General features: G+C 43.2%; 1 protein-coding gene across 5 annotated transcripts in view; it reads right to left on the reverse strand.

Moving 5' to 3' along the window:
- Positions 1–14,039, reverse strand: part of ctnnd2a (catenin (cadherin-associated protein), delta 2a) — a 229,627-nt gene that overhangs the window by 72,144 nt on the left and 143,444 nt on the right. The gene's annotated exons all lie outside the window — the stretch shown is intronic.

Here is a 14,039-nt window from a genome sequence, read left to right on the forward strand (position 1 = left end):
TTACAGCTGTGTTTGAAAATGGTGGCTGCTACGTCTGAAAAAGACAAGTGTCACTTACAAAAGCCCCCCTGAGATCCAAGGACAAAAACACATCATGTTATTGTCTGCACAGTTTGACTGGCATGTGGTTTTTATGTGGAGCACAAAGTGCGATGCGAAAACCCCCCCAAACATCGAGATGATTGTTGAGAACCAAAGTGGTTGACAATAACAAGAATCCCAGAGATGACTGTGGTGAAGGGCAAGCTGAAGGCCATCTGGATCATCTAGATATAGTGTAACACATAGAGAATTTCAGTACAACCACGACACAAGCCTGGAAATAGTTTTGGGTTAACTTAGAAAAGGAGCTAAAAAGTTTGAGGAATTGCACGATGCAGCATTCCTCGTGTGCGCATGCTGTCTGCAGTGTGAGTGGTGTGAGTTATGTTCTATACTTTCTACCATTAGGAGTTTACACTCCTATGAGCGCACTGGACAAAGTGAAATAAATGCTTTCTCCCTTGGTAATACCCAGGAAATGGTCTCCTTTATTGTATTATCCCTTGCTGATAATTGTTTTGCTCCAGTCCCCCAAATGAGGAAATTATGAGTGTGCGACAAAGTGTGGGCGACTGTGCGTCTCCACAATCCACTGTAATATTTTCTCCAATAACCACTCTGTAAACTGTTTCTCTGTTACTTCCTCGGCTCTCTCTTTCTCTCGCTGCTTTCAGAAAACTGTCAACTCTCAATGAGATCCGAAGAAAACCTATGTTGAAATTTTGCGGCTCCCATTGATTGTGGTGTTTGAGGATTGATTTTGTTGTTTCTGCCTTCATGCTCACTGTTCTGTGCCAAAACGCGGCTCACTGTAATCCCCATCAAGCTATCGTGAAAAACGTTGATTTATTTTGCCTCCTAGCTCAGCCTCCCCAAACATGAAAATGTGGTAAATATGGGACAATTGACCTGCCTGGAGAGTGAAAATTGATGGGGTAGAGGACTGAGTGTGTGTGTGTCTGAAGTTTTTGCAGCAGAAAATGAAGCCTCGACACAGCGCTCTCATCTCTGTCAGATCAAGCGAATGCGGTCTATGAAACATCTGTGAAAAGCAGAGCATTCACGGGGAGTAAACATGGCTCTCAAAGATAAAGCAAGCTCCAGCGTGGACGGCTCTTTATCTGCTGAATGATAAGTGTTCATTCAGCCATAAAGCAGGACTGAAGGAGGGAGGGTGAGGAGAGATAGAGAGAGGGAGGAAGAGGGAGGGATTCCCAAGGCATTTAGGGGATTTAGGAGGAGAGACCCTCAAACAACACTCCTTAAATCACACAGCCAGATACCATCAGGGCAGTTTGTTTGTTTGTGTGTGTGTGTGTATATGTGTGTGTGTGTGTGTGTGTGTGTGTGAGAGAGAGTGTGTAGCAAGATTAAGATAGGATCATGATGTGTGTTTATGTGGACACAGTTGTCTCAGTTTGCTCCTGTGTGCGTTTACATCTCAGTGTGTGTGTGCATGTGTGTGTGCGCGCACGCATTTCCAAGTGTTTTCATATTCGTCTGTCTGTACTTCAGCATACGTACGTACTTGATGATGTGTTAATGTGCATGACTGTGCATGTATGTGTTAGCTTGAGCTTGTGTGTGTGTGTGTGTGTGTGTGTGTGTGTGTGTGTGTGTGTGTGTGTGTGTGTGTGTGTGTGTGTGTGTCATCCATCGCCCGCAGCCTCCCAGCTCTGTCAGTGTAGTTAATAGAAAGCAGAGTGATCTGCTGATAAGATAAGCATCATGGCTCGCCATTAATTAAAAAGCCCTGGTAGGGAGAGAAACAGAGTGAGACAGAGTGAAACACAGAGGGAGAATGAGAATGAGGAAGGAGAGTTAAAGGGGAAAAACCAGAGCATTCGAAGGCAACTGTGGGCATAATGCGCGAGAGGAAGCTGGTAGGAGATGGAAAAAAAAAAAAAAAAAAAAAAGGGGGTAGAGAAAGAGGAAAACAACCTTCAGATGAGATGCCAGTCATGTCAACACAGGTGCTAATGAGAGCTGCAGCCTCGGTAGATGCACCACTAGGTGACAAGCCGGTGACGTCAAACAGCAGGATGCGTGCTGAAAGGGAAGAGGAGCCCGCGAAAAGGAGATCTGATCAAAGAGGCAATGCCAACAAAACTGCAGGGTTCACACTAAATACCCACACAGCTTTTGAGGAATCTGCAACACAATATGCTGCCATTTACGTGCCATATTCTTTGTCACTCTATCATTTTATGCCTCGTGCGGTAATAAATACCGCACAGAACAATTTGTTGACTTGCCTTTTTTAAACCTGAGCTACATGTTCCTGATACGACACAACGGCGCGTATGAGAATAAATTAGGTGGCAGCGTTGCCGCACAGAGCTCAGTGTTCCTGGTAAGACGGGTTATTTTGCCATTTCTTGAGGCATGCGGAGGCGTGATGCAGCGAAATACTTTCAGTGGAGACACTAGGTATGGCAGGAGCACAGTCTGACATACTGAGAATAAAGGCAGGTGGCAAGGGGGTTGATGGGGGAGGGAGTGAGGGAAGGTAGAGGCAGAGACAGAGTGATATAACTGGGACATAAGAAAAGACCGCTGTGTGATGGTAGGGCTTTGATGCAGGCCCGCGCACGCACACATACACACACACACACACACATGCACGCAAAGGAGGGAAGAGAAACATGATAGAAGAGTAAAACATGAAAATGCAAGCATTATCAAAGGCTTTCTTTCTTTTCATAAAATTTCTCCTCACATCTCCCTCTTTTCATGATCAGGTCTCATGAGACAGCTGAAATCCCATGACCACCGATGTAAAGTACACACACACGGATACATGTGGTGACACAAAATAATGCTCATCTAATGTGAAAAGTCACTAATTATATACACACAGACACACACAGATTGGTGATCGGTGCGGTGAATAATTCCAGTTCCTCTACCTGGTTAGAGGAAGGCTGAAGCTGGAGGGAGAGACATGAGTGACAGCAATACATCTTCCTCTTGTTGAATCATTCATTGTCATGTTCGCCGTATCCCTGAACCCAAGCGGATGAAATGGCAGAGGCAAGGTGTGGAGGGATGAATTATGTAATGGAGAATATGATAAATAACGACAATGCTAAAAAATGAGTGCGACTGGGTTATGAAATTTAGTGTCTTGCCTTCATGAAGAGTCAAACGGCACAGACAGGCAGCTGAGGGGAAGTCTGAATTATACATCTATACCTGTCCCCAGACCTGGATTACATATTCATATTTACTGTCAGGCTTTACATAGATTTAGGTTTGGAGTTACACTGCAGAAGTGCACAACAGCTTCTGAAAAGTCATTTTGTGGCCGACCCTGACCTTTGATGTCAATGCAAATACATAAATATTTCAAGTTACAATCTACCTCACCTATATCAGACCTAGTTTTCAACACTGACTTGCAAAGCCAAACACAAAAGATTAACAGCAGACATGATGTGGAAGACAAAAGCCCATGTATGCACACAGTTAATGTACAGCAATGCAAAAGACAGCATTTGAGTTCAGTGTCACTGTGTCGGGCAGCACTGGTGACTAACTGCTTCAGTCTCATTTATTGAAACAACATGGTGACATGTTTGGCAACGCTGTAAACATCCACAAGTTGTTCTTTGTCTGTTACATTATTGAACCACAGTTGCCATGACACCGGTTACCAAAGGTGCAGCAAAACAAACCAGCACTGAAAACGTTGGTGGTTTTAATGGGACCAATAAGACTGTTCAGTTGCAACATCCAAGATTTACAACCCACTGTGGTGTTGTAATGTATCTGATCTTATTCTCCATCTTCACAACCTCATTTGATTGCATATACAACTCAAGTGTGCATGATTGGGGTCTCCCAGTCTGAATCACATCCATCAGCAGGGCCCACAATACATCTGGAGTGACAACTCCACACAGGAAGCCTGTCCTGCTGGCCTTAATCTGATTGGACAAGGCCTGTCATGTCTGTTAACTGATTGGAGGGTCAGGGATGGACAGACTGGCAGTGTGCATACCAAAGCAGATGCTAATTAGGACCTGAACATCAATCTTCATCACTATGAGAGAGAGAGAAAGTGAGACAGAAAGAGGCAGTGTGGGAGGGGGGGAGAGAGAGAGGGAGGGAGGGAGGGAGGGAGAACAGGGAGAAAAAAATCAGGAAGAACAGCAGAAAGAGAGAAAATGCAATTTAGGTAATTTACTGCCTTGATGATCAAATTTCTTGTGTTACTCTGAGGAGCTGAATAAGAGTTTGACTTTGACAGAGGAGCAAATGACACACTTTTCAAATATTGGCTATCAAATCATTCTAGCAGTCCACACTCACCCTTTTCCACTACCTCTCTGTCTGTTTTTCTCTTACTGTATGCACCTTCTCTTTCCCAAATAAACACGTTCTATCATACCTTTTCATTCTCACTGATAGCCCTCTTTTTTGATTTTCTGCCTCTGGATGTCAGTAATCTAAGGGGGTGGGACAAAGGGTCAACGCTTGAGTTTACAGTACGTGTAAGAGAGGTATGGATGTGAGTAAATATTGGACTTCTTTATAAAGCACACCCAACGTGTACTATTATTCCCACACATCAGTTCATCTGTGCATCTGTTCACAAGTATGTATGCTCATGTGTCTGCAAATGCTCCTGTATGCATGCTCAGGTAGAGCTCATTGGTGAAGGGAGAGTCAATAGCAATTCCACCAATAAACAGCAGTCAGAATAAGATGCAGGTTAGGGTGCACAAACATTGACTCAAAGTGAAGTCCAGAGTCTCTTTAATTAAAAGCACAACTTAATTAAGATGCTATCCAGGAAAAAAAACAACTCTGCTGATGCTGTTGATGCTGACCAATGCTTGAAAGGGAAGTTGAAGTTTGTCTTTGGCTCTTATAGACATGTGCAGCGAGATCAGCTGAGACCTGACAAACAGATGCATACGGATAGTTTCTTATGTCGATTTTGGGCATCAGATCTACTACTATTCATCTATGATATTATTGACGTATTAATAGATATCTTCTAGGCTCTCATGGCCTTGAGCAGAGTTGCATGTTCTGCACATGCCACTCTCTTCTGCTAAAAATGTCTCTGTGTGGTGCTCTGCTGCAGCTGGAAGAACCGAACACAAATCCCTGCCACAGAAAAGGGGATCAATGAAAGGTGGGGAAGAGAGAGGGTGATGCTCGTAATAGCTGGGCAGACAAATGGATAGATAGAGATGGGTGGATGGAGCCCGGGATGAAACCCATCCAGAAATAAACAGTGGACAAAAAAAAGAAATCTGTGGTGAGTCAGCTGCAGTGAAAACACATCAACTCTTGTCACCTCCCTCCTCCTCCTTACCTACTACTCCCCAGTTACTGATAGGCAAATGGAAATGACTCCCGTAATCACAGATCACCTCTCTCCATGGAAATAGAAACATAAGCTGGAAGTATTTATTCCACACGGAGGTAACTCTTACAGAGAAAAACAGAAGAGAAGCGGAGGAGAGTAGAAAACCGAGAATAACAGCAAAAGAATGTGCTGCAAGAAAGGGAAAAGGAGATAAATGATGAATGGAATGGACAGAGGAAGAGTTCCCTCTTCATGTCTTCAGTGGCCACATGTGGCTTCTTCTCCTTCTTCTTTACCTCCTTTTGTCTGCACACACCTCCGTCCCTGCTTTCCAGTCACTCTCTTACTCTCTCTTTCTCAAGGCGAGTCTGGAGTTTTTCCACCCGAAGCCCGTGCAGCAACCACACAGACGAGGAGAAAAATCAATACGCTTTCTCTATGGCATCGTCCAGCTGGGAATAGGAGGCTCAGAGGGTTGAATAAAAGCGAACAAAGGACGGAGTGAGAAGAATGAGAGGTGTTGAATGAGACGCGAACGCGACGGAGAGAGAGATGATGGGGGGGAAGAGCTGGTGATGAAATGTACTGTATGTCACTAGCAAGCTCAGAGAGAAGTTGAGCAGTTCTAATATAATTTGACTTTACATTATTGTTAAACTATCTACAGAACTGTAATTACTATCATTATTGCATATCGTACCATAAACTGCATGGATGATCGAAATTAAGATACTTGTTCTTTGCATTTATTAATGCAAAGACTAAGTAGACTTCCAATTATTGATGACAAGCTATTCAAAGTGATTGGCAAAGAAATTATGGTTCTTCACTGAGCATCAAAAAATGTCTTTGACGAGATCAAAAAAAATCTTTAGACTAGTAAAATCTTTGTCTTTTAATTGTGTGATTTTCAAGTAGGAAAGTGCACTTCATCCATAATTCTTGTACAAGTGCTGAGTTAGTAGGAGGAGTGATTATGCAAAAAGTGTCAAATCCAAAGCAGAATTCACGTACAGAAGGAAGGGGAGGTGGTGCTTTTTATCTTTGAGTGTTCCTTTGGATTTGCTCTGTTCTTTCACTCTATCATTGCTCTACTGGCCAAACACTTTCCACCAATTTACAGCAGTTTATGAACGCTGGCTTTTTCTACTCGTTGCCCTTTTGATAATTTGCTCTGGATAAATGTGTCTACTTGAAAATTAAAATGTAGAAAAGTTGTTTCAGACAGTGTGCGTGAGTGTGTGTGTGTGTGCGTGCGTGCGTGTGTGTGTGCGTGTGTGTGCACGTGTGAGGCTGGCATGGGTGGGGTTGGTGAAGGGGAACATTAGTGTGCAGGGCCATGGAGCGATTTGCCAGGGTAAGGAAAACACAAACGCCGGCACTAGTCCTTGCAATTAGCTGAACACACAGAATCGGAGCCCTAATCGAATAGGGCATTAAGCTGACAGACAGGTGTTCATTTACAAACACACTCAGAGAAGGGTGTGCGCGCATGTACATACACAGCATACTGAATATACACACACACTGCAGTTTAGCAAAGACGCGCACACTCACATGCATGTCTACGTTCAATAAAGCACACACAAGCATGTGCCCACACAAGCACACAACCTTGCATCGTGCATGTGCATTGAAGACACACATACACTCTCCTATCTACAAAGAAGCAAAAATGCACACATATTCACACAGCTATTATCCTACATTTGCTGATCGGTAATTTTCAGCCCAGTGGCACTATTCCCCTGTTACACAGTGCAATTACTGGATGTTTACACAGCCAAACAATAGGCCAGTGAAACATACACTCAGTCAAACATTCATTAGACGGGCCAATAGAAGCTGAGGTGACCTAGACCATTACAGTGTATCACACAACACCCTCATTAAGATTGAGCTGTGTATTCTATTGTATCCAAAGCAAGAGTAAGGCAGAACCTGGTTCCCACAGAACATCTATTCAATCAAAAAACAATTTGGTTGTAGCAAGAGATACAGTGTAAAACGAGTAGATAGAGAAACGTAGGTTGAAAACTATACTTTTGTGTTACTGTATATTGCTACAAAGAGGTCTGTTCCTTTCTGATACAGCTCAACACAGGAGAGATGTTGGCTGATTATAATGGTTTTCATGGTTTGCATCACTCCAAATCCACACAATCATAGAAAAGTAGAAGATTGGTGGGCCTCAACAGGAAACTGCAGCTTATGCTCCACTCACGATAACGTGGTCCTGCAGAAGACATATAGATATGCAGTATTATTAGTAGAGTTTACATTAATAATACCAATTTACTGATCCCAATGGGTAATTTGTTTTGTCTCTTTCCCCTCCTCAAAGGTCAGAACAGTACCAGTAGAACTGATTAAAGATTAGGTGTGTGAAGAACACTTCGTAGCTTGATTTAAAGCTGAGGAGTACCAGTCCTCTTTAGGCTGGGGCTGGTTTTTGCACAGACTGATGAGAGAACTGACATCAGTGAACCACCATCAGCAGAATGCATTGCAATAATGTCAGATAAGATTGAGAAGAACCACTCTAACTTCGGCAGTGATGCAACACAAGTGAACAAATTGACCAATCAAATGCCCATCCACTACACTCAGCCAATCATAGTACAAGCAGAAGATTAAACTGGTGGATGAAGGAGAGCTTTCTCAAAAATTACTGCCCCATTGTCTCTTGATTTGCGAGCCGAGATGCAATCATGTCAACTAGTCTGCTCTGGCCTCTGAATGAAGAAAGGTGAGCTATTTTTACTGTGATGATGCTAATGAGGATGCTAGCCCATGCATGTGTGTGTGTATGTGTGTGTGTGTGTGTGTGTGTGTGTGTGTGTGTGTGTGTGTGTGTGCATGACCAACAAATGCACCTTCATGCTTCATCCCAACTGAAGGTCATTTTGTGTGTCCGCGTGCATCACGCAACCACAAATTATCCAGAATTATTCTGCCATGTGAACATCACACTGATAAGGTCAAGCTGGATATTAGCACTGTCTACAGCTGTATGCATGTGTATACGTGTGTATGTGTGTGTGTGTATGCACATGCATGTAATACATTCATCCACTGTCAGATTCACATTACAGAGGAGACATTTACTATCGAGGTCAGAGACCTGTGCCTTGACATTAAACAAGAGGGGCAGATAACATGTATACTCAGAAGCACATACACACAAACACACACACACTTTCTTTGCTCCCTTTGACAGTATTTTTCCCCCACACAAGCACACACCAATGCAAACCCGTGAATCCTTCAAACTGCCCACACACACTCAGGGTAAATTTACTTCAGCACTGAGGTGCCCCACTTACAAAAAGATCTTTGCCACACACCTTGTTTTTCTCTGTTATTTCATTTTTCTGTTCTTTTTTTTTCCAATCTCTTTCTTTCTTTTTTGAACACATTCTGTGCTGTGTCAGAGGGAGGGGTATATGGGAAGCTAAACCAGAACTAAAACACCATAGATAAGTGGAGGCCAAGATGGCAAGCTGCACAGCTCTACAAAAAGCAGTGGATGGAAAGAAGATGAGGTGCAGACAGAAAGCTGCAGAGAGGGATTTTCCAGTGTGCTGCAGTGTAAAATGGGCATACACTGTACAGTGTACACACACATACTAGCATATGTCAACTGTCTGAACTATGATCGCCCAAGACAGTTTTCACACGCTTTATGTGGTGTGTGTGTCTGAATATGAGAGTTCGCCCATTGAAAACTTCCACTTACAGGTTCCATTCAGAGTCTCAGTTAGTGGGAACTTTCATTGATCCTCTTCACTGTGGCCGTGTCTGAATGTTTGTTAGTGCAAGGTCAGTCTATTTTTATGGATGTGTTGCAGGGGCATCACGGAGATCTCATCACTAAGTGTATTTGTCTGTGATTGTGGGTGCATGATGATGAATCATGTTAATTGGCCACTGGGCACAGATGCCTAAAATGCCTCCCACTGATACCGAGAACTTTGTCGTGCACTTTTTCTTTAAAACACCAGATTAGAAACACACATGGCCATGAAATCAGGCTTAGTCAATGTCATTCTGGCTCCTTTTACCAGGTTTTTCTAACCCCTCGCCTCTATAATGGAAAGTGGGTTTCTCATTAACATGACCTTTGAGAAACCAGGTTAATGCAGAAAATAACCCAATTACTTAAACGCATATAAATACACTTGGCTCATTCCCTTTGAAGGTGCCACTCTTTGTTGTGTCATCTCTAAAGTGATAAGAAGGGAAATTATTCAGCTTTTCAAAAGGACTCTTGACTGAACCCTTCTGCTCTCTAACAAGAACAGTAACTTCGCACTTTGAGCGCCGCCATCCCCTGAACCTGTGGTTGGTCGGCCCACTCAGGAATCCAACCATGTCTGAGATTTAAATAGGTGGGAGCAGATTTGCCCTTTGGCAGCCATTTATACCTTGCAATAATCACCATAAACTTTTTGCATTGTCAAACTCCCACGTTCAAGGTCTGCTGTTGGAGAAGTTTTTCCAGACCTGCATCTCCTTTCCTCTAAAGAACAGGCAGCTGTGCAGCTCTTCTACATCTAGCCCAAAACGGCTCTGTGATTCATTTTGATTTGCCTCTGCCTCTGCATTACAGGGTAATTCTGAACTTAGCTAACATTTCACCTTGAGGTGGCTAAACTCTCCTTGGGCGCTGTGTGAGTTTGGGTGCGAGCATATTAATATTTCAGTGCTGCTTTGTGTGGTACGTGTTTGTGTGTGTGACAGAAAGATAGTGTAATCAGTGAGATGACGCAAGAGGGAAGAAAAACTAATAAACCAGTGATTAGCTTCTGCACCTGCTATTCTCATTAGTTCACACTGGGGCAATAACACAGCATAGAGATGTGGTAGCAGTACTGTATTTGCGAAAAGCTGCGCAAGACAATACAAAGAACACGCTGATAACGATGCTGACTAGGGAGATGATGACACAAAAAGTAAGAAGATGGTCATGATAAAATATGAATAAGACAACAAAACACGTTATAAAATGAATAATTAGGAGGATGAAGAACACGACGCGATCGTGACATTGATAATGCTGATTAGGCTGCATCGGAGTGTATGAAAGCAGATGACGGTGGAACAGGAGAAGGTGGATGTGATGATGATAATCAGGATTAAGGCTGATTAGACTGACAATGTGACTGTGATCAATGATGATGATTACATAGAGGGAATGAACTATCTCACAAAAAATGGCCAGCTGCATTTAAAGATTTTGACATGTCTCTCACACACGCGCACACACACAAATACAACCTTCAAAGCGGATTAAGTGAGACTAAAAGCAGTCATCCACTTCAAGTAAGATGGGGAGGGAGGAAAGTGAAGAACAAGGAACAGAGCTGTGTAATAGAAACATCACATGCTGCAGCTCCAACATGGCTGGGGTCACGCAATACGACAGAGTGCAGACTATGCACTGAGGGGAACGAAAGATTTCAAAGGAATATGGACACAACCGTAGAAACAACGGCTCCTTCCTGAGGTGACAGCTATGATTGTTCATTTTTCACCTTTTTAATCAGGATGATCTGAGGTTTGGGTTTATTTGCTGCCTGATATTCACTGAGCAACCTTTCAATGACACAGATGACTGCATTCTCTAAAGTGGTATAATTTGGTGAGAAAACGTTTATTTTCCACACGTTCACCCATCCCTGCAAAATGATTGCTGGCATGGCAGTAAAACCCGTGATGGAAGAGGGGTGAAATTGTAACCTAGCTCAAACAATGCCTGTTTGACAGCACTGTGGCGGCTATAAAACAATAAAAATGTGTAGCTGAAATTGCGCAAAATCATTTTGTTAAATGCATTTTCACTGAAAGACTCCTGATTGTGGTTTTTAAGATTGATTGCACTGAACCCAGGAGTACCCCTTCAACCTTAAAATGACAGTTAATTCTGACAGTATTAAATGCAGCATGGCACAGGCCTGGCATGAAGATTTGCACATAATAATGATCTATCGTGACAAAAAGATGAGGTCAGTTTGTGTTGTCTGTGTTGACGAATGGCAATTCAAGACCACAAAATCAGTGAAGGGATTCAGGATAATAACTCAGCAGGTACAAAATGTACACAGGGGAGCATTCATGAGTGCAGGTTTGTGCCAATCGCCACACAAAGGGGGGGTAACACAACCCCAACAACCTTGTCCGATGACTCATACAAAGGTCTGCATCTGTGACTCAATTCACCACGCTCTCTCTTCCAAAGTGTTTCTCCTCTTCCCCCTCTCTGTCTTCCACTTGTTCTCTTCCTGTCATCATCGTACCAAGATTAGTGTTTCACTTGAGTCATGTTCAGAATGAAGCATCTCTCTTCCTGACAGGACAGCCTTTGTTGATATTATGAGGTGAAAGCACATGCACACACATAAGCGCAGACAGAAAGGCGCACTCAGATGCAAACATGTACACAGGACTTTCGTCAGCGTGGTGAGTAGAGCCTCAGGAACCACTTCATGGCCTGTGGCGAAAAAAAAAAAAGGGGGGGGGGGGGTGATTATGGGGGAGAGAGCTGCAAAGAGAGAGTGTGAGGGAGAGAGTGGAAGGCATTAAAAAAGGGGATAGACTGGCTGCATTAATAGACACAAAGGACAATGGGGAAGTGTAGGAGAACTGTGTTTAGACTGAGAGGGCGGGAGAAAGCACTTTGGGTGCTGGATGAATGCTTACACCTCCTAACCCATCATCAGTGCCGAGCCTTCTGTACCTGCAGGAGTGTGATGAGGGGAGAGAGAGAGAGAGAGAGAGAGAGAGAGAGAGAGAGAGAGAGAGCAATGGATGCATGATGGAGAGTGTTTCTAAATCGAGTCAGCACCCCAAGGATGCATCGGAGTTATTTTGTCATGACTCAATGAAAACATTTGGATTGACTCTGCAGATCGTGCAGGTGGTCTATGATGAAAATCGGAGTGTTTCCCGGTGTGAAAATAAAAAATGAAATGAACAATGAGACAGCCAAACACCTATTTTTACACAGTAGATAGCAGTGTTCCTCCTGATAGAAAATAACTACTGTGGGGTGTCTTGACAATGGCTACCATCAACACGGGGCCATCAATTACTTAATTTGGCTTTATTTATGGATTCAGTGGATGCGAATGCTTTTCCAGGAACACAGTCTGATCCACTGGGAACTGAGGAGCTCCACTGGTACAGTTGAGGGGGTTAAGGGCCTTTGCTCAAGGGCACTACAGTGGTGGGTGGTAAGGAGGGTGGTTCAAGTGCTGCTGTTTCTCTCTTCTCTCTCCAGATTTTTCCTGACAGCGTGGGGGTCAAAGCAATGACCTTCTCGTCACAAGCCCACAGCACTGCCCCAGCAGACTGAACCATATTTAGCTTAATGCTTATGGAGCTTTTCTTACAGTCTGTGTTTTTCCCTCTCCATTCTACACCAATATTGACATCTGCTTTTTTTTTTTGTTGTTTTTTTTTAGGGACCTTGCTGGAGAACTTAAGTATTACATGTGTCAAAATAGCGTTTGAGAGGTCTTCTCTCTCAGCCAAGACGTGAAGAGAAATCTCATGGAGATAAAATTAGAGCAGTAACTTACAAAGAGGCAAAAAGGTCAAAAGGAGCATATGTGGCTGATAAAAAAGAAAGTTTAGCATACTTAGACTTAAAAATAGCACACATCTCTGTTTGCAACTGCTTCTTTAAAATCCTCGCTTGCTCAGTTAGCTGCTGCTTTATCCTTTCATAATGTTCCGCACGCACTTTAATGAGTGTGCCAAAAACAAATTTAGATTAAGACCAATGTTGGTAATATTCAAACAATATTGGAGTTTGTCAGCAGGCTTCTCAGACATGACTGTAATATGGAGGTGCTCTTGTAGCTCTGCAGCTGACTGATACTGACATGGCAGCATGACTAAATGTGATGACCTATGACAAGAAATGTTTGCAATTAGAATTTCAAATGAGCACAACTATGACAAGCTTGGAAGGGCTTCTCCTCCTACACTTCTACAACGAATGTAACTTTGCTTTTGCAAGTTACATTTTTACTAAATTAACATGTTCCACTATTTCCATGTATCCAGCTGCTTTCCTAATCTTACATTCTGTACTCCTGTTCTCCCAATTTCTGCTTTATTTGAGCTCTCTGGTCATTACCGAGTCCCGCTGGGTCCAATAACAAGCATTCACCGCTTGATTTCCTCCAAGCAACTCAGCTGAAAGGTCAAGATCCCCCTCCTGCACAGGAGATATACAACTCACTGACCTTAACATCTGCGGCCCCATGGAAGACTGAGCCTTGCTCAAAGATAGCAGTGGCATGCAAGATGTACAACTGCTTGACATTAATGTCTGCGGTGGATGTTAATAAAAGAGGTAATTAAGGACAAGATACATTTCTCTGAGTGGAAGGTCGATAGTGTTGAGTTCATGCGAGACTGCGCTGAAGTCCAAGGGAAAATAAAACCTTGCTAGCGCCGTCTCACGAGGGCCGTTCTACTGATAGCTCTGTGCTACACATGTAACAGAAATCTGCCAGCATTCATGTTAAATGTAGTCTCACACTGACCAGTGCCCAGAGATCCATATAGAGAAAATGTGTTTCACCTGGAATATTGACTCATCAGAACGTACAGATAGAGCTCTGCTTAGTTTCTATCAGTGCAGCCTTAAGACTCTAGATAG

This window comes from Chaetodon auriga, chromosome 21 (genome assembly GCF_051107435.1).
Source record: "Chaetodon auriga isolate fChaAug3 chromosome 21, fChaAug3.hap1, whole genome shotgun sequence".
NCBI lineage: Eukaryota > Metazoa > Chordata > Actinopteri > Chaetodontiformes > Chaetodontidae > Chaetodon > Chaetodon auriga.